Source organism: Tachypleus tridentatus, chromosome 7 (genome assembly GCF_004210375.1).
Source record: "Tachypleus tridentatus isolate NWPU-2018 chromosome 7, ASM421037v1, whole genome shotgun sequence".
Taxonomy (NCBI): Eukaryota; Metazoa; Arthropoda; class Merostomata; order Xiphosura; family Limulidae; genus Tachypleus; species Tachypleus tridentatus.
This window is the reverse complement of record NC_134831.1, coordinates 909,989-935,760: the sequence shown is the minus strand read 5'-3', so window position 1 is coordinate 935,760 and position 25,772 is coordinate 909,989. Positions and strand designations below refer to the sequence as shown.

Genomic DNA, 25,772 nt, shown 5'->3' with positions numbered 1-25,772 from the left:
TATGTTGTGTTTATATGACTTGCACTGTTCGAAAACGTGTGAAGGTGACTTTTTACCTTCTTTGAATCTGGTTTCCATTTTTCTACTTGTTTCTCCAATATAGAAGTTGTGGCAGTTATAACATTGTATTTTATAAATAATGTTGGTGTGGTGTTTGTCAGTGTAGTTAAAACATAGTATAGACCTTAGTTTTGTGCCTGGTTTTTGAATAAATTTGATATTAACTGGAATGTCATATTTTTTGCTAGTTTTTGGCAAACGTTGGTTATTTTACTGCTAATGTCGGGAATACATGGTATGCAGCAGTATATAGTTTCGTGATTTTTTTTAAATCGTGGGGTATGTTTACTTTTGTTAGTTAATTTTGCTTTTTGTCTAGGTGTGTGCGTATGTTTTCTCCGGTTTGTGGAGGAAACTTGTTGAAATATTTTCTCAACCCAAACGAGCCGTTTTTTCTCTACAAGTGGGTTTTCTCCACATCACTGAGTTTTTGTTTTGTTTCATGTCCTGTGTCCCAAGGAATGTATAGTCCAGTATGGGTGATTTTGTACCATGCCGATATAGGCCTAATAATTAGGTGAATCAATAATTTTAGTGTACTATATATATCGTGCATTCAACAGGAACAGTTTGAGTACGAGCAACATATAATATTAGCAGATATGTTAAACATAACTAATTATTTATATACGAAAGACACTATCTTGCTACATCACGTAATACCAGAGTTATTATGAAATAATGAAGCTCTTTGTTTAGCTTTTAAAGAATAGATCTTAAAAAGCCAATCGTTAGGAAACCTTCTGACTTCCTCTAGCGGTAAAATATTTAGTTACGACGGTCTTTCTGTATCTGCACTGAAGCCTTTTGTCGAAATGTGGCTAACTGATAACAGTTATTTAATTTGTTTTAAAACAAATTGTTTTAATTCGTTTATTAAAAATTATTTAAGTCTAGGTATAATCCCTAACCACATATAGAGCTCACTGTCATTATTACTAGGTTACGTACTTTTAAATTATTTCATTGTTTGTGATAAGCAGATACACATCTATGTGAGCCATTATAACTGATTTTTTTTTCGAGTGAAGACTTAATTAATTCACGTTCAAGAGAAATGCGTTAGGACCAGCTATGATCATGTTTTGTCTGATCAAGATAGTATCGGCAATTACAAAGATTTGTCCAGCGTATTTTTATGAAATCGGCTACTAGCAAAATTAATATGTACCAAACAAAAGAATCCATTAAAAAATACAATAGGTTAAATGATAACTTCTGTTTGTTTGTTTTTTACTTATTTATTTAAGAGTTTATTGTAAAAAAAATATAATAGCATTTCAACTACATGTCCATTGTTGGCTCTCATCATGATCCTATGTACACTGTAGTCTACAGACTACACCAGATAATATCAAACTGTCTGAGTTACAGAAATATACACTATTTTATGCTCATACCTATGATTTAAGAGAACAGATAATTAATTATGAATAGTTAACAAAGAAGAAGACGTAGAAAGAGCAAAGATTTTACTTTCGTGAAAAAAAGAAAGTCCAAAATTTGAAGCTGAGTAGACCGATTATTGACGTTTATGCCAACTTTGATTTTGACAGTGTTATTGTCAAACGGAGAGATGTTACATTAAGTAAACAGTGTAAAAATATATACAGTCTAATTTTCAGTTGAGTCTCATGTTCTGTGTTTACATTTTACATTCGTAATCTGAAGGTCGCAGGTTCGAATCCCCGTGGCATCAAACATGCTCGCCCTTTCAGCCGTGGGGACGTTATAATGTGACGGTCATTCCCACTATTCGTTGGTAAAAGAGTAGCCCAAGAGTTGGCGGTGGATGGTGATGATTAGCTGCCTTCCCTCTAGTCCTACACTGCTAAATTAGGGACGGCTAGCGCAGATAGCCTGTGAGTAGCTTTGCGCAAAATTCAAAACAAACAAACACACATTTTATATGCGAGACTGTTATCGAGGTGCACACAGACTTCGTTCATGTCAAAATATACACACCATAAATAATATCCATGCCAGTTCCATTCGATATAAATAGTTTATACTAGTTCGTTGTGACTTTTAAGAATGATATGAGGTGGATTAAACCTTCAACAATCTAAAAGAAAAGAAAAATCAATCATTCAAAATTATTACTTAATCTCAATACTTCAAGTCAGTGTTCTGTAGACCTAACTCTTAATGACGTAAGTTTATTACAAAAACGACGTCTATCTAACCACTGATAGCGTTCACAAACCCCTTCTTATTTGGAAAACACTTTTCCTTAGTTATTTATGCACCAACTGGCTTGTGGATCCACAAATTTGTTAATTACAGAATTTTTGATAATACACGAATTATATTTTATTATTATTAACAGTATCTATTAGTATTACAAGTATGTTGTTAGTTAGTTATTTAAATCAAAGCTTTTGATAGGTAAGAACAAAATTACTGAATATAATGTAATATGTGCACCTCACGGTTCTTGAACAAAAAAAAAACAACGAAAAACTTCGTAACTTAAAGGGTAAACGGATATGCTAGAAATATACATATTCAATATTAACAGACAGACACACAGACGATTAGAGTAATGCATCTAGACTAAAATATATGAAGAAAAACTAGTACACCTTTAAAATCACTTGAGAAGAAAGCAGATACAACCATTCACAGAAGCGAAACACCAGAGAAACGTTGTCGAGATAAATTCACACAACTAAGGTAGAACAGAAACGTTATCACTTGGCTAAGTCATACAGGTCAAGTGCGATAGGCGCAGTTAGGCACATTAACAAAGCAGGAATAAGTCAGCTTCATGGGTCGTGATTAAATTATTATCGTCTGCTCACTCTGGGTGAGAACTAGAATCGTCTGCTAATATTATATAACAAAATAAAGAGGTACGAATTCACGAATAATTTGTTTCATTTCAGTAAGCAGCTCTGTCGAAATAGTCAAGTGCTCTTACGCGAACAACGACCAGATTTTTTTAGTCAGCGAATTAATATTTTATTACTATTATTGTTAACAACATAGACTTTTAAGTTTATATTATTATCTGGCAGAGTATTCATGTAATAGCTTTAACTTTTACACAGTACATATAATAATTGTATGCACACCATAGTAAAACGCTCTAATTAAACACTTAATTCAATAGGAATATTTGGACCCACTGTGCCATGGTCACTTCTTAAAAACCTTAACACCAGTGTTACGTATTCCTACAGACTATATTCCATACCATTCGCCACTTGATAACAGTCACTGCCAAGAAAGTTGTACGCAGATCCGCCTACATGTCGAACAGGTGATAAACATTTTTTGCCAACCAGTTTGCCTTAAAAACAAAAACAATAGAATAAATCTTCAAAATTTACAGAACCTTGAGGTTTTCTTTGTTGTTAAACATAAAGATAGATAATGGAATACATGTGGTGTGCACAGCGCATATCGAAACACGAATTTTTGCGTTACAAACTATGAGGTGCTTTAGCTCTTTTATCAGAGACAAAAATACACTTCAGCATCACATTCCGTGTTAACAATTCAATGATATAACCTCTCACGACCGGCTGGGACTTTTGAAAACTTTAATCGTTCCTCGGAGGAATTCCAGTAACAACAACAACATCACAGAAGCAAATGTTTCATTCAGTAAAAAAAAGTAATAAAATACAAAAGTGGGAGTAAGTGGCTTTTCTGGAAGGGAATGGAACTCGTCAATCTGCTGTCACAGACAACCTAATCTTATTAAAAGTTTACTACGGGAAAAACAATAAAACTGTCACAGCCGAAGTCTGACGATCTAATTGGCGGATGATGAAGCAACTAACACAATGAGCAAACGCCACAATTTCATTACAATTGTTTTATTTAACATAGAACATTAAAAAAGGTGAAATGAAACCAAACTGAAGCCAAATTGCAATGAATAATCATTACGTAGAAAACTTAACAAAGACACAAAGACTCCACATTGACTTAACACTTGACTGGCTTGACAAAGACAGAGCCTTAACTTGAAACTTGACTGGTTTTACAAAGACAGAGCCCTAACTTTAAACTTGCTAGTTTTACGAAAGCAGAGACTTAACTTGAAGCTTAACTGAGAAACTCTTAATTTCTTCAATCCACATGAAATAGAAGTGAAAATTACATCAACCGAAACTGTTACAAGATTAACCTAGGCGCCACTTGTCCATGTAAAAAACGATTAAAGGTCATAATGGTTAGTATATCATAAATACAAATTAATTTCCCCACAATTTTTTTCCTTTCTATTTGGTATATTTTGGTCTTATGTTACTTCAGTTTTGTTGTGAACCCCCTTACTGGCTGCCGAAGAGGATGCATTATTAAGAATCTACCCAAAAAGAATAAAAATACAAATTTATTTGTATACTCATAAAACATATTTAGTAGAAAAACAGGTTTTATGGTATTGTATGTTGAATCATGTGTAAATTAAAAGTGAATAAAAATTTATTTTTAGTGCTAAAATTAAACAATCTAAATATTTTATTTTAAATTATATAAAAATAATTAAACTAGAGGGACAATCAGTAGAACACTTACTTCAGTCATGCAGCGTTGATCACATTCACATATCTAGAAGTAAGAAAATGTGTCCGCATGTCTGGTCGTTATCAAAGGACATGGACCATTTCTGATAACACAATGAGTAACAATATTCTACATACATCCACCAAGTTTAATCAAAATACGATCATTCTTACCGAACTATAGAATGAAAATAAGAAATAATTCGGCCCCATGTTAACAATTAAGGTGTTTTTTTTTGGGAGGGGTTCCTGATCTTATTGTGACTTTGACTCCCCAAAAATTATACAAGCACACACACACACACACAGGTGAAACCATGACCAGCGTTCAACTTTTGTGGCAGAGGTAAATATTGGGTGTAACAAACGTTAGAAACCAATCAATTAATGGACGTGTTATTTAGGACTGTGTTTTAAAAAAAGTGTTACTGAACATTTACTTGTTTTTATTAAAAGCTATCGAGGGACTTATGCTCTATTCGTCCCTAATTTTCAAGTAATAGACTAGGGGGAAGACAACGAGTCAACACCACTTCCAACCAACTTTTGGCCTACTGTGTTACCAAGGAATAGTAGGAATGATCTACACATTATAACACCCTAGTGGCTGACAGAACAAATGTGTTATGGTGACGGGTTTAATCCCGCGATCCGAAGATTGCTAGTCGATTGTCCTAACCACCAGAGCATGCTAGGCCTGTCACTGAATGGAGAACTCAGCAATGAACACTCGAAATGTTTACTTGTATTTGGTGCTTTGTTAACTCCTAAAATAACCCATAATAGCACTCAGTTTTCAAACAGTTTGCTAAACGACTTATTTGCGAGTGGATACACTACGGTTTTATCGGTTGCAGTGTAAATAGTCACGTGGAGTATGACAGTACAAATATCACGAATTAGCCCAACCACTTACTGCCGAAGTTCTCTGCATGTATGCTCTACGGTCTACATAGTCGGATTTTCACACAGTTGTTCAGGTCAGGGATTGACATGGTGTCCTAAAGGCAAATATATGAAACATTATGTGGTAAGTGGACTCCACAGAAACAAGTCAGTAACCCGTGTTACTAAAAAGTAAGATTATTGTTGTTCAAGGGAAGCATCGCCGTTGTAGAACTGTGTGACAAGAAACACAAACTGTTACTTCTAAGAAGAGCATACTTAAGTATACGCGCTGTTGTTAATGGATACCCACAAAACATGTATGTGTTGCCTATTGAACGTATTTCTTATGTAGCTACACTACATAAATAAATGCAATGTACATTTTATTTATGTAACGAGCAATCGACGATTACTTAAACCTTAAAACCACAGTGGCCTGGTGGTTAAGGGTCGCGGATTCAAAGTCCTGTCGCCAAACATGCTTGCCCTTTAAGGCTTGGTGTCGTTATATTGTTAAGATCAATCCCACTGTTCGTTAGTAAAATAGTTAGCAGTAGGTGGTGCTGACTAGCTGTCTTTCTTCCATTGGGTATATAACTGATAAATTAGGGACGACTAACGCAGATAGCCGTGTAGCTCTGCGCGAAATACAAACCAAAAAACGCAACGTAATATTCTGAAGAAAAAAACAACAAACAAAAGAAGAAATACAACACAGACTACCCACATCTAAAACAAGCTGTGGACGCAGAGCAGTGCGCTCGTGCATTCTAACTGTGATTTCGACCTACTTCACAACCGTTTCTAAAGAGAATCCTCTCATACAAGGAAGACGAGGGGGTAAAACTGAAAGTATACCACTACGACCACCGTCAGCGTCTCTACTAGAGGGTAAGCTGAAAGTATACCACTACGACCACCGTCAGCGTCTCTACTAGAGGGTAAGCTGAAAGTATACCACTACGACCACCGTCAGCGTCTCTACTAGAGGGTAACCTGAAAGTATACCACTACGACCACCGTCAGCGTCTCTGCTAGAGGGTAACCTGAAAGTATACCACTACGACCACCATCAGCGTCTCTACTAGAGGGTAACCTGAAAGTATACCACTACGACCACCGTCAGCGCCTCTACTAGGGGATAAGCTGAAAGTATACCACTAGGACCACCGTCAGCGTCTCTACTAAACACTAAGTTACCCACTACTGATAGTATGCCATTAATACGCCCACCGTTAGCGTATTGTATTTAGCTTCAATATATATTTTAACAAACCGGTAGAAAAGAGCATAATATCAAAATATGGATTTCATACACATGATTCAAAGTTTTGTCATAAAACACGTGCCAGGATCCTGAAACGGATCGTTATAACGTAATAAATCTAATAAAACACTTTCCGATACTGCCTTCCAGTGGAAAAAAGACCCAGGTGTGTAACTCACGTAGATTTCAAGAAAAACACCTTCTCACTCTGTGGGGTGAAACGTTGTTGTATCACAAAGCAGTTTCTCTTCGTCATTACTCCCCGACCGAGTCGCTAATTAAAGGTTCAATAAAACCAGACGCTTTTTAATTTGATCCCATTGATTTGTTCAAATGAAGAATGTCCTCTTGGTAACTCCTACATCGTTTTATTTATTTTAAACTATTTTTATCCTCTCCATGTACAATTTACTAAACATAATAACGAAGGATCTTATGGCTTCAATTTTGGTTTTCTTCTATTAATTTTAATGTTCTCTTCAACAGAGGTTGAAGAAAGGTTTGTTTTTGTTTTGAATTTCGCGCAAAACTACACGAGGGCTATATGCGCTAGCCATCCCCAATTTAGCAGTGTAAGACTAGAGGAAAGGCAGCTAGTCGTCATCACCAACCGCCAACTCTTGGGCTACTCTTTTACCAACGAATAGTGGGATTGATGGTAACATTATAACGCCCTCACGGCTTAAATGGTGAGCGTATTTGGTGCGACGGGGATTCGAATCCGCGACCCTCAGATTACGAGTCGAGCGCATTACCCACCTGGTGGCCATGCCGGGCCAACACCGTAGTGAAAAACGCTCTTAACAGGCAGAAAATGGAGAGAAGAAATAAATGAAATATTTCTTCGGTACGTAGGAAGAGGACAGCTTTTCATCTTTAATTCGACTGTTCAATAATTGACTTCGTTTCAGTGTGGAAAGGATTCCCAACAGAAATTGCAATAAGAGTAAAAAAAAAGACCGTTTTGTGATCTTTGAAAGATGTTATACACACAAACCTAGCGTTACTAGGTGTCAGAACATAACGGCTGGAAGAGGTGGAAGGTTAGTAAATGGACGTTATATTCTAGATGTAAATAATCCAATACGCCGAAGTATCTCTGAAATGTCAATGGCTCCCTACAAGCAAACTCCGTCCATTAACCTAGCTTTAGATTTATTTTAAGTATTGAGTGGGACCGTGGAACGTTCTCCCCCTCCCAGCTGGTTCATCATCTTTCAAGTTCTTATTTATGTTTATCAGCAAGTGGCCTGTCTATCTCGATCCTATTAAGACAGTCGTGGAGATTTTATAATGGGGTGGCCAATCCCACAGTTTAATAATAAAAGAATTGTCCAAGAATTGGTGTTGACTGCCTTCTCTCTTTCAAATTAGGGACGGCTAGAATAGATAACCCTTTTACGCAAAATTTTAAACCAAGTTACAAAAGTTAATTGGTCCGTTTGAAAATGTACTGGACAAAGAAGAGGCGTGCATAACAGGTTATATTAAAACCATAGTACAAGCAAAACATGATATTCGTAGCGGTAGATCCGGAAAACTGGGACAGTGTGATTAGTAAGAAAAACCGTTAGTTTAGCCCAGTCTTCCACGGGGCTCGCGAAACCTCCCTGCTTATTTCACAGGACAAAAGAACGATCTTTATTGTTACATACTTTAAAATGACTCATACACTGTACAAGTCATTTCTTTACGTGTCATTAAAGTCAACTGATATTAACAACGGATTTGTTTCACTACTTTCTACGGTAAAATATTCCTTTCATAGGACGGTCGGTAACTCAGGAAGGAATGTGTGGTCGTTACCAAGTGCAAAGCTAGATGATAACCAATCTGCACTGTGCCCATCGTACGTATCGAAACCCGATATGTAGTGAATTAGCACCCAGACTTATCGCTCACTCATCATAAGGATGAAACGTATAACATACCCATAACTTTCTTTGTTCACTCCCTCTCTCTCTACATATGACAAAAAACGTTTACTCACGTATTAAAATTCTACTCTGATGGATCAATGGCAATACGGCTAATGTTTATTCCTTTTTTAAGACATTTTAAAAATTGGTTTCTTTCCAATTTTGGGTTTGTTTGTTTCAAAGTGAGGATGAATTACGTCAGGAAAATTACTTCAAAAGAGTGTTTGATTCAAGTCAGAATCTAATTGGGTAAGTACTTTGGTAATAGAGCTTATATTTTAAGATGAGAAATTACACATTGTTGCAAAATATTCGGTATTTTGTTGCATAAAATTGACCTCTCATTAGAAAGAAATGGTTCTATTTCAATATAACAATTGTCAAACACATTTTTCAGTCGAATACAAGAGAGTAAAAACTTTCAAAACATGATTGGAAAAATAGAAAAGACACGCGAAAAAACAAACAGTTTTGTCTGAACACGAAACAAATATATATGACGATCCAATTCATGTAAAGAAAAACTTAAAAGTAATTGTCCACAAATGAAACATCGTTCAAAAACACTTCTTTAATGTCCCGGCACAAGTGAAGGCGCTCGACTCATAATCCGAGGGTCGCGGGTTTGAATCCCTGTCACATCAAACATGCCCTTTCAGCCGTGGGGAAATTATAATGTTACGACCAATCCCACTATTCGTTGGTAAAAGAGTAGCCCAAGAGTTGGCGGTGGATTGTGATGACTTGCTGCCTTCTCTATTCTTACACTACTAAATTAAGGGCGGCTAGCGCAGATAGCCCTCGTGTAACTTTGCGCGAAATTGAAAAAACAACAACAAACAAACACTTCTTGAATACTTATGAAAATTAAGAGAAATTTCAGTGGTCGACTTCATTTGATTAATGTATTCAAGTTTTATATTTTGTTCACAGAGAATGCATCCTGTGCTTTATAAAAGTAACACCAAAGATCTTTCAAAAATCAGTATTTATAAATAGGAATGTAACATCAAAAGTTTGTTTGTTTTAAAGGGAGAGTCAGTGATTATGGAGGTGAGACATTGTTCTTAATCCAGATCAATGAAGGGAGGGGGTTCAAAATCTGATTTTGTACCAATAGTTTATTTTTAGGTCTAAAAATGGATAGTTTCACAACGTTTTTTTTCTGTCCAATCGATTTGATAAAAATGAGTTATATTTATTAACATAATAGAAACGCCCCCAAGATAAATCCTGGGTTCACCTATCCTCTACGTTACTAATAGTCCTCACACCAAACATGCTCGGTCTTTCAGTCGTGGGGGCGTTATAATGTGACGGTCAATCCCACTGTTTGTTGGTAAAAGAGTAGCCCAAGAGTTGGTGGTAGGTGGTGATAAATAGTTGTCTTCCCTCTAGTCTTGCACTGCAAAATTAGGGACGGCTAGCACAGATAGCCCTCGAGTAGCTTTGCGCGAAATTCAAAACAAACCAAACCAAACTAATAGTCCTCGACGGACTTCAGACAGATAACACAGCATATCAACGTTTTTGGACATGTTATCTTCCCTTCCATGCTCCAGTATTTCGGCTAATATCAAGATGAACCGTAATATAATTTTCCTTTGCTCCGGTAGTTCGGCGATAAGCTTGAGCGATTATAGCGCTAAACTTGGAGGTTCGGTTCCAACGTTAAACGTAACACGGACAGTCCATTGTACAACTTCAATAAACTCGAAATTTGCCGAGTGGTTTGTAGCAACGACTGTCCAGTCTACTACAGGAAATCGAGATCCGGATTTTAATATCGTTATTACCCACCAGGGAACAGGATACGGAGGTTGGAGTAGCTAAAGATATACCTAGATAAGCACAGTTAGATCTTTAACCCCCCCCCCCAAAAAAAAAAAAAAATTCCCATTTCTCTAATATTAGTAAGGAGGAACCCTAAACTCAGTTTATTAATTCAACTGTGAAAACAATCTTCCCAGTATCACATAAACAACTACATAAAACTGGCTTTTATACGCGACATGCAATAACTTAATAAGCATACACAAGTCCCTTACGTTAACGTAACCGTAGAAACGAATTTCAATCGCTACTACAAGCCGGTGAGCTCTCTGGGGTTGATGGTGACCTAGTTTCGTTACCACATCATTACCAGTCAACTTTCTAATTAATATTCCATACTGCAACGTTCCGCAGATGATAAATTAATAACTATAACAATGATACACCTATTTATATTGTGGCGTGCAGTAAACTGGACAATGGCTTGGAAATAAAGACCCTAGGCCAGATAAACCTCTATGCAACATACAACAGAAGGAAAGGTTACTTTAGTACAGATACATTTAACGATTGTTTACAAGCTGAACAACAAGCTGTTTTGTTTACCTGAAACAATATTACTTCCATTACCAAGATAAATATTTAATATTACAATTACATGTGGGTCCATATACGACATTTTTTAAACGTAATTTTTAGAACTATTTTTGCATCAAAGTATTCACGGGTCTATGACTTCGTTGGTTACAAAGTTCCTAATTATAGCGAAGTAATACCTTCATTATTGTAATTAATAACACTTATCACTTCTAAAAGTCGTCAAAAAGTCTCTCACGAATAAAACTTCTATAAATTTTTCATTTCTGACACATTAGAGAAATTGTCGAAAACAACTGATATAGTCCGAAACTCGCCATGATATGGAATTTGTTATTCGACTTGAGCTATCTTTATATTTTAGTGATATCAACGTAAAGACAATATAATCAAGTTTCTTTGGTTGCTTTTTTTAGTGGAGCCACATTCTTGCAATTATTGCAGTGTTGTATCCTCATTATATTGTCGTTACTTACTAAATTATGCGTATGTACTTATGCGAGCCATGTTAGCATTTCTTTGTTTTACAAAATGGAAGAATTGATAGGTTTCATTCTTGTTACTGAAACTGTAGTATGGATTGATAAGCGTTCACTTAATGCGCCACTGCCATCTGCAGGAGAAATTCAGTAACAAATATAAATAGTAATACTTTTAAATTGCATTATTTAATGCGTTAATAAATAATAAACCAGCAATAAAACATCGGAAGATAATATGTTATGGATGATTTTACAAGATAACTTGTTTAATTTTAAGCCAAACCTTTGCAGGTAATATATGTTAAAACTTGGCAACTGATAAATGAACAAATTTTGGTAAGCATTTTCGCTAATATTTACTCTGAAACCAAGTATTCAGTTCGAGTTGGAATCGAAAACCCAAGCGCCAGATGCTATTCTTATGTTGTTGCTAGGCGACTAAAGAATGCAAACTGTAAGAAAGGATGTTTGTCTGGTGGGGGAACAGCATGTGACCCTGGCGGTAGGAAACATTCCTAGGAAGATGAGCTGTCACTTCGAGCAAGAAATTTTCACAGGCAGTGTCGTGTTTATGTCACGTGATACACGAGAAGAATTGAGTGTATAAAGAAATAGTATAACAGAACGAAAACAACAACACTTAAACCAATACACCGATGCAACGCAGCTACTTTAACAACAAAGCTTCGGTCCTTTAAATGATAGTAATCACGAAAATTGTACCAACCGGTTATGTTGGGTGCTAACATTTAAAAGGACATCATCATTATGCTAATCCGACAAAGAGGGCTTCGCGTTGAACGTCATATTCCATGTGCATCCAGACTGACATCTCACTTGAGTGAGGACTCAACAGTATTGTACGATTCTACATCAGTGCCTTTTTAAGAATGTTCTCAAATTCGCACAGCGTAAAAAACGAAAAAAAATATTTACGTGTTTTCCCCAACTTCTTGGTCTGCCAAATAGACTTCCGGTGGCTGAACATTAAGGACCAGGTGGGGGTATCAAACACTAAAATTCGAGGTTCGATACCTGCGGTGAACATGACACGGAGTCTGTTGGACAATTTTACGTGTAACAACAAAAACGCCTAAAAAAAGTGGAAGGAAACTTAAAACCGTTTACTCCCGTGATCTTCTTGTTTCAGGTGTTACAAATTTAAGTAACCAACGAACGAACGTACTGTCGAATTCAATCCGTTGGAATCTGTCAGAATTGTCAGAAACTGTGTTGTGGCAAGTACGAGAAGTTAGCCAAGCAACAATAATGGTACAGTACCACTTAAACACGCGCTTTTTGATACGTGTTATAACACTGAATTAGTTTAAACCGTACTTAGCCCCCTTCCTTTAATTATAAATGGATCACAAACCACCGTATTTTAGCATACATTAATGTTGTCATTCCATTACGAAAATTTAAATATATTATGTACTTTGTCGCTCGTTTTTTTATCTGTTAGGGAAAAATATTACTTTATCACATCCGCAATGTGAAATTACACCGTATCGCGTAACAGGTTAAATTTATTTTCGTATGAATATTAGAACAAATCGTTTAGTAGAGTGAGTTCTTCTTTAAATTGCGAAAGACATTATTAGGGTAGGTCCTATCCTGAACAACAACAACAAAATAATCACACCTAACACTAAACTTTGTACTTATATAACATATAAATACAGCGAAATTATGGACCAACACGATTGTTTATATCATCCACGTTGCGAAGATAAATATCTATTACACGAAGTGGATTCATTTCCTGGAACGTACAACTCTCAGAATGAATACGTGCACGTATGGTAAAATGGCTTATGCATTGTTTGATTTTCAATTTCAGGCTAAGCTACACGAGGGCTATCTACGCTAGCCGTCCTTGATTTAGCAGTTTAAGACTAGAGGGAAGGCAGCTAGTCATCACCACCCACCGCCAACTCTTGGGCTATTCTTTTACCAGTGAATAGTGGGATTGACTGTACCATTACAACGCCCCCACGGCTGAAAGGGCGAGCATGTTTGGTACGACGGGGATTCGAACCCGTGACCCTCAGATTACGAGTCGAACGCCTTAACCCACCTGGCCATGGCGGGCCTAAAATGGCTTATACATTGATCACAAATATTAACTACAATCACCCCGTAAACAATGTTTTCTCATTTTTTCACGTTAAACCCTTACGACCTATTTGTATTTTTACATCTGTAATTTAACTTCGTTAAAACACAAAATGTGGTACAATATATTTGTTGAATAAAGGTTGAGTTATCTGTTAGCAGCTTCCATGTAAGGTCATCGATTGACAAAGTTCGTTGTTCTTTCTGTAATAAAACAATAAGGATACAGGGTAAAGAAAAAGAATCCCACACCATCAAGTCCTCTCTCTACACTTGATGTTTCTAACTGATGTGTTCACGTTTTGTTTTTGTCACAATAATTGGTTGGGATGTTATTAACTTTGCAGGAAAGTGAAGAGGTAACCTTGTGTCGTGGTACCGACGGTATACGGTTCGAACAGCTGTGAGGGTAAGATCAATGAATCAAATTCCGCATCCGTATTTAGGTCTTGAAGGTCAGGACCTGGTGTAGTTCAGTTCCAATTTCGCGGAAAACTACACGAGAACTGTCTGCGCCATCTGTTCCTAATCTAACAGTAAAAGACTAGAGGGAAGCCCACTAGTTATCACCACCCACCGTCAACTCTTGGGCTACTCTTTTACCAAAGAATAGTGGGATTGACTGTACATACTAACGTCCCCAAGGCTGAAAGGGCGAACATGTTTGGTAGGATGGGAATTCGAACTGCAACCCTGAGTTAGCAAATCAAACACCCTCTAACCACCTGGTCAGGGCGAGGAGTCGGAGAAATAATGGTGGTAGGTCACTTTTATACCATCCTGTTCATACTATCTCAGATATTACACACACACATAAACAGCAATGTATGTTTAGACAACCCCTCCGTTTATTGTATATAGTGGTTATTTGTCAGTGATACTCTGAGGTTCCACGGGTCCTTCTACGATTCTTCTTTCCAGTCATGCCAAAAAAAAAAAAAGTTTACGTCTCCACATGTTTTATTATTGCTTCATCTTTTCTTCTTCTTCCAAACACTTTTCAATCGACTGCCATTCATTTATTTCTGGGCAGATTGACTTGAAACTTGGTTGTGTTATATCTTCTAATGGTAGGGTTATATCTTGTAATGGTTGGGTTATACGTTGTAATGGTAGGATTATATCTTGTAATGGTTGTGTTATACTTTGATTGAATACACTCAGACATTTTTTTTTTTTTTTGATTTGAACATTTTTAAGGATTTTACGGGGATAAAAGATCAAACAACCTAAAGTTCATATGCGGTCATATTTACAGCAGTCAAAATGAAATTTGGCACATGTATAAAAATCTTTGTATGTCCAACACACTGGCTTATAATAAAGTTGGATTTGCCTATTAGAGGGGAAAGGGGGGTCAAATCTCACAGAAAAAGCATAATGTTGGATTTTTTTTTATTCAGTTACTAGGCCTATTTCTATCAATGTATAAGGAATTTGGTGCAAAGTTACCTTCTTGCAGCGATATACCGTTTTCGATTTTCTAGTGTCAACACTTCCCATGTTGGGATCGCGTAGCGAGACATGTTGCATTTGTCCGAGAATGCTGGCCTCTTTAATTAAGATATGTCAAAACATTTACAAAGCAGAACTGAATAAACAAAGGGATAAGATTCATAACTATGCCTACTAAAATATCATACTGGTACATGACTATCAATGTGTATCAGTGTTTTTCAAACTCTTTAGGTCGCACCCAATTTCTTCTCTGTAATACACTTTGCTCCCTCCAAAATGTTCAAATAATTTAAACCAAAATACGGTCACACGCCTCAATCTGTGAACTCCTGAGGTATATCATACTGACTTACCCTATGTCTGTGAGATGCTGATATATATCATACTGATTGCAATTAGTTACTTTAACTCGGATAAACTTTTCTTACGCTCAGTGACTTGTTAAAGTAAAATGATTAGAGTCATGGAAGCAACAGACACACAATACTCGTTCTGTTAACCTGAAGATGACCTATGAGGGTCGAAACGTTGTTCTCTCTCTTATTAATAAAAGTTCTGAGATACATTTTTATTTCGAGTGGGTTTCTTGTCATCAAGAAATACTCGTTGTAATATGTCTATCAACCTCGCTATGCTATAGCTCTGCCATAGAGGCTTTTTGTCAGTATATGGGTTCATCAGATTGGCTAGAATACCAAAGATACAGCAGTGATCGAAACGCTATTTACATCATCAATTGCTTAAGTAACAATCGTTTCGGTATGAACTAGTTAGTTGGCGGGTTGTAATTTTTTGTTTGTCTGTTTTAGAATCTCGCGCAAAGCTACACGAGGGCTATCTGTGATAGCCATCTCTAATTTAGCAGTGTAAGACTAGAGGGAAGGCAGCTAATCATCACCACTCACCGCCATCTCTTGGGCTACTCTTTTACCAACAAATAGCGGGATTGACCTTTCGGTCAATTATAACCCCCCCACGGCTGAAAGGGCGAACGTGTTTGTGTGGTTTTTTATCATTTTTATTTAAGTCTTTACATGTTACAAATATATTTATGGTTTTGTAATTAACTTCGTGTTGTTTTTTACTCAACTTTGTGCGAGTTTACTTCTGTTTTTCGTTTCTGACAGATCTGTTTCGTTATCATGATTTGAATTACACGTTCGCTCCCTTACATTGAGCTTTCTCTATCCATACCAGCCGTTTTTACACACATAATTTTCTCTACAAGTGGGTTTTCTCGTCATCACGGATTACGTGCAGCCTCGCTAAACCCTATAAAAATGGAATTACACATTTTTTTTTTTTTTATAAATATAGATCAGGAACTTGGAAAAAAAAAGGAATTTAGAGGCAAAGCTCCCACGTAACCTATATTCAGCCAAAGGCTTTCCTCTACTTCCAGACGAACCTTGCACTGTATTTTATCCGCTGCTCAAACAAGTAACCTAGCAACCACACTTGAAGTCCGCTTAAATATGTCGACAGGTGAGTGACGTATGAAAAAAATATAGTACTGTGTTTCCTATATACTAAAGAAGATCGATTTCTGCGTGGGAGAACATCCGGGTATGTATTGGAAGGGCAGTGACCTTCTACAATCGTCGAGAAAAGAAAGAGCAATTGGAAAGATAAATAATAGCTGTTGAGATCTTTACAATGAATCAAATAAGGTAGAAAAACCAAAAGACGTGTTTATTGCTTTGCTAGATATTATTATTAACAATCAGCATAAACAAACACCAGATACAGGGAGCGCGATCTTCCCCTACAATAAACAACCATTAAACAACTTACTAGTTGCAGTGTACTAATTAACTATTTTTTAATTTATGAACGAGTTCATTAAGAAACAGTTTATTTTGCGTTGCAAGAATAACCATAGGATCGCATAAAAAATTGGTATGCTAGCTACGGAAACAAAAACATTGTTGTAAGTATGCTGGGAGTTACAGAAGAATAATCAGGGCCTTGATTAGAAAGCTTAAAAGTTCCTTTCTTGCTAGTTACGTGGTTCAAACAAGTTATTCGTATTTCCAACTCTGTAAAATGACATTTTACTTTTAAGACATGCTTTAAATAATGCCAACTTACTTTCCTAAAATGCAAAAGATTAAAACCTGCTAAATATTGGCGACATCACGTGCATCTTTCAGGTTAACAGCAATATCAACTTAAAATAATAATAACATTTAACTATAACAATGAGGCTTTTTTCATTAGTCATTTTGTTGTAGCGAACTCTTTTAACCATCAATCATAGTTATCAAAGCAACTACCACTCACCTCCCTGCTGAGAGAAAAACGACCTTGACAAGACCAATATGGCGGCTGATTCACCCACCACCAGTTAGTGAGCACAGATGCCTCGTGGCTGGCAGCATTCCATGTCACTGTATCTGGCCTTCTTCGACACTCACGCACGTAAACACTGATGTTGCATTATTGCACGAGAACCTATTTTTTCATTCACTGCACCATCCGCTCTTCTAGTCTGAAACAGACCACAGAATGGCATTCCCAGTGAAAGATGGATGCTACTCCTTCCCCCCTCCCCTATCACTCACTAACATATAATTGGCATGGAGGCAGATATCCCTGTCACCCGACCGTGCAACAAACTGCAGATTATCTCGTGCGCTTGCGCGTATCACATGTATTGCTACTCTGCATAATGACCTCGTGCTGTCACCCTTGTAACTGCAGGCGACTATAAGCGCAACACCGATTGGCTCGAAGAATCAAGAGGGCGGGATTAGAACCAGAAATTTTGTTTTGAACTCCAGTCCCTGAAGACAGGGTGGTATCGAGGCTGCCTTGGGCTGAGGATGTTAGGAAGTTTCGTGGAAGATATTTTCACGGAGTTAATTAGGAATCAGTTATTAAATATGTATATATATATATTTATTGAACTGTGAGTCGTTAACGAGAGAAATCTTTACATAGTTTTCCTCTCGTATTGAAAATTTTTTTTATTTGTTCCTTCAATGTGCACAAACGGAAGTAAATTACTATTCTGTATATTACTGTGAAGTTTGGTCGTGTTGTTTGTCCATTCCAGTCCACTATAGTTATTGAACTTGCAGCTATCTAGAATATTCTTGTGACAGAGGAGGAATTGTATCATTATTTTTATATGTTAGCTACCGAAGTCGATGTTACGTTGATAATTGACTGTAGTGACATCTCACTACAATAAGAAGCTTTATAATAAAGTCATTTTTAGTTTGAAAAATAAAACTCGTCTAACGTGGCTTTTACGTGAATCTTCATTGCTATACCAGATGTACAGGGTCCACAAAAGTGTTCTGTTTCAAACGTAACTAAAACCAAAATTAAGAGTAACAAATGCTTTTATTTCTTGTTTTTGAAGTTCATATGTCATATGTTGTGTGTATATATATATATATATACAATCTGAAATACCCATCAAGTGACAGGGATCGTTTAAACTTAATGAAAACAATGTAAGTTTAACACCAATCAAAGTAATAACCTGAACATAAACTTTATCTCGAAATTTTAAAATTTTAACAAAGCTTCTTCATAAATAACGTTTGTTGTTTGAGAAACAGTCCAGCAACTTTATAGTTTTTTAACCTTGAATCCATTCAGAATATTCAATATTATCTAAAGCGTCAACCTACCAAGACTGTTTGGGCTTGACTCAATAGGCTTGGAGAAATTAACTAATAAATTTTCCAAAAATAGAAATAGGTTTAAGTTTAATTTTGTTTTGAGTTTCGCGCAAAGCTATACGAGAGCTATCTGCGCGTTCAATTTTGACCCTTTTAAGCGTTCCCCATAGCGCAAAGTGCTTACATACAAATTGTGATTGAAATTGGCTTAGTTAGCTCGAAAGAGTCAGGATAAAACAAACGCACATTTCTTTTCTTCCTCTCTACCCGAAATTATTTGACCATCTATTAATTCATCACTTTACTCTCGCTACATCCCAGTTTCTTGGAAGCAAGCAAATGTATTAATGTTCCATAAAGAAGGTAAGCCAGCCAATAAAATGTTTTGTTTTGTTTTGTTTTTTTAAATTTTGCGCAAAGCTACTCGAAGGCTATCTGCGCTAGCCGTTCCTAATTTAGCAGTGTAAGACTAGAGGGAAGGCAGCTAGTCATCACCACCCACCGCCAACTCATGGGCTACTCTTTTACCAACGAATAGTGGATTGACCGTCACATTGTAACGCCCTCACAGCTGAAAGGGCGAGCATGTTTGGTGCGATCGGGATTCGAACCCGCGACCCTCGGATTACGAGTCAAACGCCTTAACACGCTTGGCTATGCCGGGCCCCAGTCAATAAACCAAACAGTTATCGACCAGTCAGCCTGGCCAGCCGTGTAGGCAAAATTCTTGAACGAATAATAAGTAATAGACTCTCCACATTTCTGGAGATAACATCAAAATTACCTGAGAAACAAAGCGGATTCAGAAAATTTAGACAAACGACAGATCATTTAATTAGATTAACCAAAACAATAATAAATAACTTTAATAAAAAAAAGAATGCACTGTCGCTTGCTTCCTCGACATCGAGAAGACCTTCGACCCTATATGACACAGTGGTCTTCGGTGCCGTATGAATGAATTGGGACTATCGCGTGGAATTATTTGCTGGCTATCTAACTTTTTGGAAAACAGATAATTCAGAGTAAATATAGAGGGAACTTCCTCGGAGTTCTTCACTCCAGAAGTCGGCATTCCTCAATTAGGGGTGGTTAGCCCTCTCCTTTTATCATGTATGTGAATAATATGCCACTTAAAGATCCAAATCATGAATACTCGTCACAGTTCGCAGATGATGTAGCAATCTGGAAAAGTGCCCCAACACCAGCAATAGCAGCCACAAACATACAACTGCAACTAAACAGAGTATGCGAATACTGCCAAAAATATAGAATCAAAATAAACATAGCAAAAATATAACTAGTGATATTTTCAAAGTCAACGAAACATCAAAAAGCACAACCATAGATTTACATGAATGGAGCACTTCCCCAAATTGCTGCACATGCAAAATTTCTAGGATTAACGTATGATTCTAAACTTACATGATAAACCATGTAAATAATATAAAAACTAAAATTTGGCGAAAAAGAAACTATACTAGGAGGTAAAAACAGTGGAGCAACACCTAAAAACATTCTTTAAATATGCAAAACATATATAAGACCTATAACAGACTATGCAGCTCCAGCATGGATTAACGTAAGTAAAGAACAATTGAAAACCAAATTACAGTCATTACAAAATACACTACTTACAACAGCACATAGAGTACCTAAAACCACCTCTTTGAAGTTTATGCATAAATATTCAAACATATAAACAATAGCAGATAGACTCCTACATAGTACAATAAAATATTTTGATAAAAATATGAATTGGTATTATGCGAACTTGACAGATACTGCATATATGATGAAGTTTGTCCTAAACATCTCTCTCCGATCAACTTATATATTAGATCATAAAGATAAAATTATTTAACATAATAATAATATATATATATATATATAATATACATATATAATAACACTAATTAAGTGCTATAATAAAACAGGCCACCTATGAGCTAGACATTAATGAAGGAACTGATGGTGCAATATACATGGACATTGCCCTGAAAGGGGCCCGAGTAAATGTGAATTACTCTGGCCCTAATGTAATAATTATCAACATACTAAGCAGCCCACACTAACAAGGAAAAGGAAGTTGGAAAAGGTCAAGTGTACCTGACCCAAATAACGAGAGAGAGAGAGAGGGAGGTGGAAATGGTTTTTTTGTTTTTGAATTTCGCACAAAGCTACTCGAGGGCTATCTGTGCTAGCCGTCCCTAATTTAGCAGTGTAAAACTAGAGGGAAGGCAGCTAGTCATCACCACCCACCGCCAATTCTCGGGCCACTCTTTTATCAACGAATAGTGGGATTGACCGTAACATTATAACGCCCCCACGGCTGAAAGGGCGAGCATGTTTGGCGCGACGGGGATGCGAACCCGCGACCCTCAGATTACGAGTCGCACGCCTTAACATGCTTGGCCATGCCGGGCTAGGTGGAAATGGCATCACACTCCTGAAGATTCTACTTATATATATATATATATGTGTAGTTTTTACATATAATGTTTACCATACTAAGTCTAATTGATACATATATAATGTTTAAAGAAATAACCCTCTTGACCAGTATATTAAATCTACATTATATTACCAAGGTAGCGCCACCTCTCACTCCACAGTAAACGAGGAGTAGCGCCACCTCCTACATCACGTCAAATAAAGAATGAGTAGTGCCTAATGATAAATTTCCATTCGTTCTTCTGCATATTTTCAACACTCAAGTTCATACTTTAAATTCAAGATATTATAAAAGGCTGATTAAATCCAGCAGTCTGGAAGTCTTTCCACACAGAGGATCTCCTGACACACAAGGGGTTGGGTATTAGTAGACCGGATAAAGTATCTTACAAAGAGTACTTGATCCTCTTTCAAATTATCTATGCTCATCTCTTTTGATAGCTTGACTTAAAATGGACATATGTGGCAGGCTCTGATCTTTATGGTTCTATGCATCAGTGCACCAAGGCTTCAATATCTGGAGTGTTGAATGTTTTGTTAGTGTAATTTGGTTATTGTGATTTTTACCTGTTGTTTTTAAACAAAGCTGCCCTGCGATCAACTTCGGATAATTAAAGTTTTGCTTCAGATACAGACTCCATTTTGAATTAATCTGAATTTTTATGTAACCGTATATCACAAACAGACAACACACACGTGACAGTTATTGTGTAATGCTATTCAAACTCAAATAGAGCTATTTAAGTAAGTTTAAGTTTTCTCTCTTTGAATTTTTATTGGCTTAAATCAATTACTGTGATTGAAACTCACGTATAAGCTTAAAACAGTTAGGCCTATTCTCTTGCAGGACTAACGCAACATTTTGCTTATTTTTTGCCATTAAATGCCATTTTGCTGGTTGTTTTTTTTTGGTATTTCATTCATAAACTAGCGATAAAAACAATTTTGTAAATAGAAATTCTGCTGTCAAATATCACAATAGCTCTAATCTTATTTAAAGTGCGTAATAAAATATAAGTATCTGTAATTTACACTTCTTGAAACAGCCATTGTTTAATTTTATTTTATTATGTACGAAGGTTATATTTACAGTTACAGGGATGTCATTTGGGGTGGAGGAATGGGGCGAACACTCCGCTTTCCTCAAGCACTGAAAGTGGCCTTCAGTGGTAGTTTTTGTAACATATGTCTAGTAAAGCCAGGCCAACCATATACGCGAATTAAACTGTTGCTTTAGGGTTTCCAGTTAAATTGTGGAACTCACACGAAGTCAATTTGTTTGTTTTTACCTCACAAATCTTTTGTGAAATAACGTTCCTGAATAGGTAAGTTACTGCATAAACCAGCGTTGAGTCTTTTTTACTAGAAAATAAATAAAATTGTAAGTGTGGAAGGATAACATGATCTCTTAGACTTTAAATTCTGTTGTAAAAGTAGTATCATCCTGTGCCATGCCTACTGAATGGCAGACCAAGTTAAATGATAGATAATTTTGGCTTAACCAAGGTACCACCAAAATAGTTACTTTAGAAGTAAATATATATATTGTAAAGACGGCTGGTATGGTTAGACAAGGTACCATCAAACTGGTTATCCTAGAAGTAAATATATATCGGAGAGACGGTTGATATGGGTATTAAAAACTTTTATTTAAAACACAAAAGAAGAAAAAACGTTTATACAGTTCACACACACAGTAAACCTGGACAACGGCAGACATTTAATGTTCAGCTTTAGTACAAATGTGGGATCTTCTGAGGTAATCCCATAACATCAAACAGCTCAGACAAAGTATACTGTCCATTTATGTTCCAATGGAAAATCTGTATATTCAGAGGGAGTAGGAAGGAGCTACGAATGCTCAGGTTAAGGAGAGACAACCCTCACTATTAATAATCTACTCACTAGACAAATGGAAAAGGTGAGAGAAGTCCTTGACCAAATGAATTGCCATAACCATCTTGCTGTTCACTCTGCTGCGAAACAATTTTTCAACATTATTCTGCTCTTATTCAATAGACTGAGACCAAATTTGTGCTAAAACTAGGCCATGATCAAACCTTTTAAAACTACTCCTAAAACAAAAGAAAAAGTGAATGATAGCTCTCTTCTGTTTTCCTCAGAAAAAAAAAGGAAATATTTTATTCACTTATTAAGTACTTTACAATAAGACTACCTTCGGTGCGTGATGAAATGTTTACTCTTTATTAACTCCTCAAACACCTACACACTGTATAAGCTAGTGCCATCTGCTGGCCAAATTGTAACACGTAATTACAAATAATCAACAAATGCATTACAACAACATGTTATCCTATTGTACAATAATAAAGAATATTATAAATAACGTGAACATAATGAAGTTGTTTAGTCTTATTTTTCTGGTAATCTTCGTTTAATAGGCCTTTGTGTTTTCTAGAATTTCTAGTTTGTCATACATCATTAGCTGGTGTATGGAGCCCCCAGTGGCACAGCGGCATGTCTGCGGACACACACTGCTAGCAACCGAATTTCGATACCTGTGGTGGGCAGATCACATATAGCATATTGTGCAGCTTTGTGCTCAACTTCAAACAACCAAAGTGTTGCACGGTCAAAAGCCAGCGAGATTTAATAATTCATTAATTTTTATGTTAATTAGATTTCAAGTAGTTATTTTAATATGTTCATGTCCGTAGTCAGGGTTAACTTGTTATTGAAGCCAGGAAGCAGCATTTTTACAGCTAAGTCTCTTAAACAGATATCAGATTATTTTATAGTATTTCCAATTTAGATTGAATTACAATAAAGTAAAATCAGATTTGTTTGTTTAATTTGACGTCAAGCTAACTGCCCCTAATTTAGAAATGATACACTAGAGGGAAGTAGTTAGTCAATACCATATGATAATGTTCCAAAAGATGAAAAGGTGAGAATATTCGGCGACAGGATTCGAACTCGCAGGTTGTTAGTCGAGTGACTTAAACATCAGTCCACACAGTTAAAGTTCATACGTAAATTCTCTTGAGGCTTCGGTTAATAATAAAGAATGGGTTGTGTCTGTTACAGGAATCAGTTTCCAGATTCAAAAGTTATAAGCTCCCAGTCCTACTGCCGAGCCACCTGGGGGCATAAAGTAACTTTATGCAATAAACGTTTCAACTTCTGGCTTCTGTACACATAATTTATGGATGGATTACATCTATTTTATTGTACCTATGACGTTCTTTTGGGTCGAATAGGCTGCACAACAACATAAGCTAATACTTCTGTTTTTGTTTGTTTGTAAATTTAGATCGGGAAAATAAAGTTTCTCCTTACAGTAATGTATTTATTTAAATTTCTCGAGTGAAAATGGTGATTGTTTTGTTAGTATGAATGTGATACCTACGTGAAGAACTTCGTGCCAATAAACTATCAGAAAATGTCTCTCTTCCACTTTATGAGCACACACAAGATTCTAGCTTCCCCGGCACGGCGGTTAGTCTGTGTACATACAACGCTAGAAACCAGGTTTCGATACTCATGGTGGGCACAGCACAACTAACACCTAGTGTAGGTTTTTGTTTTAATTACAAACTACCCATTTCACGATACTTTTTGTATTATAATATCTTCACCCACATGAAGAATAAAATATAAAATAATTGAACAAAAGCTTACATCTGATATTGTGTTTAAAAACAAGCAGTAAAAATTAATAAGTTCCAGGTTAATTGTTTGTTTAACTGTCGCTTATACCCTGATATTAACAAGGCTTCTTTGTATTTTCTAACGCTAAACGTTGTGGCAGTGAGTAAGAATGCTTGCTTTTATAGGACAATCAGCATCAATTATGCCGTGTTTGTCAAAAAACGTAACCACGGTACTGGCTTTACTGTTTCTAATGTGTGTAGAACTTGAAGGTATTAATTATTCTTTCCCTAATAGTTCCGACTCTTTTACCGACGTATACAGAACCGCGAAGTTTACATGTCAAACTGTATATTAAATTGCTGTGGTTACAGTTTCCTCATCAACCTGATTTACAACCTCTACATTTTTCTGCGGTTTTTTTTTTTTTTATTGCATGTCTTGGGTTTAAAGGCTGACTTTACTGACACATTTTTCAAGTTCTACCTGTTTCTCTGTAACTCTGATGTTAAGACTTGATTGTATGCATACTTGCTTAATACGATCTGAAATCTTCAGCCTAATATATATTATAACAAAATTAGTGTGAATTGCTCCTTTTTTACTGCGCTATAATTGTGTGCTCTTGTATATTCATAGCTTGTAAGGTCTTAGTAATAAATGTTTATAAATATCTATTAATATATAACTTATCTATACACATGTCTTTTCTGTTTCTTCTTCTACTCACTTCTTCTCACTTTGATCAACGTTTTCATTTTCCGCACACCCGGCATGGCCAGGTGGGTTAAGGCGTGCGACTCGTAATCTGAGGGGCGCGGGTTCGCATCCCCATCGCGCCAAACAGGCTCGCCTTTTTAGCTGTGGGGGCGTTATAATGTGACGGTCAATTCCACTATTCGTTGGTAAAAGAGTAGCCCAAGAGTTGGCGGTGGGTGGTGATGACTAGCTGCCTAGTTTTACACTGCTCAATTCGGGACGGCTAGCGC

The 25,772-nt window shown here is 36.5% G+C and overlaps 1 long non-coding RNA gene across 2 annotated transcripts in view; it reads right to left on the bottom strand.

Moving 5' to 3' along the window:
• Positions 1-17,751, bottom strand: part of LOC143254963 (uncharacterized) — a 63,330-nt gene extending 45,579 nt beyond the window's left edge. The window contains exons 1-2 of one of the 2 annotated variants that reach the window (XR_013030387.1): positions 17,366-17,736; positions 3,260-3,355 (exon numbers count right to left, since the gene is read on the bottom strand). This is a non-coding gene — a long non-coding RNA (uncharacterized LOC143254963). Of the gene's footprint in view, positions 1-3,259; positions 3,356-17,365 lie in introns of both variants that reach the window. The other variant, XR_013030386.1, reaches the window with a different exon arrangement.
• Positions 17,752-25,772: the final 8,021 nt, after the last annotated feature.